The following is a 780-nucleotide window of genomic DNA, read 5'->3' as shown; positions in this document are numbered from 1 at the left end:
TTTCTGGAACGTTTACGTATAATCAAACCAATATGCAAAAAGAAATTTGAATTTAAAACGGTTCAAACATTTGGTTAAAAATCAAAATATATAAAAAATATTTATAACAATGTCTGAAATGTTATCAATTTATACCCTAAGTACTCAATAAAGACTAAACATAACTAAAAACAAAAAAAATTGCATCTAAAATAGTACAGTAGAAGTTGTTCTTCAGGTTAAGCCTTAATAGCGAGGTTTAGGCTGAAGTTTTAAACGCGAAAACGTTTACGTCGGATGTTCAGCACCGCTTTCCTGTAAGCCTAGAAGTTTGACAATGGTGTTTGGAATGGCGAGCATGATTCCACTGACTATCCAAACACCATTGTCAAACTTCTAGGCTTACAGGAAAGCGATGCTGAACGTCCGACATACACATTTTCGCATTTAAAACTTTGGCCTCAACCTTGCTAGTTCTTACCCTCTTCCTTCCTGCGGGGAATTTCAAAAAATCCCTTCTTAGTGTGCATTTTCATGATGTACTCTAACTGTGTACCAAATTTCACCTCTAAGTTCTGGAACATTCTCATTGAAGCGTCACACATTTTCAAAATCAACCACTTTCAACCCTCATATCTCTCACACCCTTATAGCTATCGAGACGCAACCACCATAGTGCACGATGGGAGACTTGGGGCTACTACCACACACAAACACCATTCATGTGCGATGTGTAGTTTTGGCTGCAGAGTGACGTATAGGCACAAACACGTCCATTTATATATATATATATATATATAT

Source organism: Centruroides sculpturatus, unplaced genomic scaffold, assembly GCF_000671375.1.
Source record: "Centruroides sculpturatus isolate CEXI.00-Female unplaced genomic scaffold, Cexi_2.0 scaffold427, whole genome shotgun sequence".
Classification (NCBI taxonomy): domain Eukaryota; kingdom Metazoa; phylum Arthropoda; class Arachnida; order Scorpiones; family Buthidae; genus Centruroides; species Centruroides sculpturatus.
Note: the sequence above shows the minus strand (reverse complement) of the source record.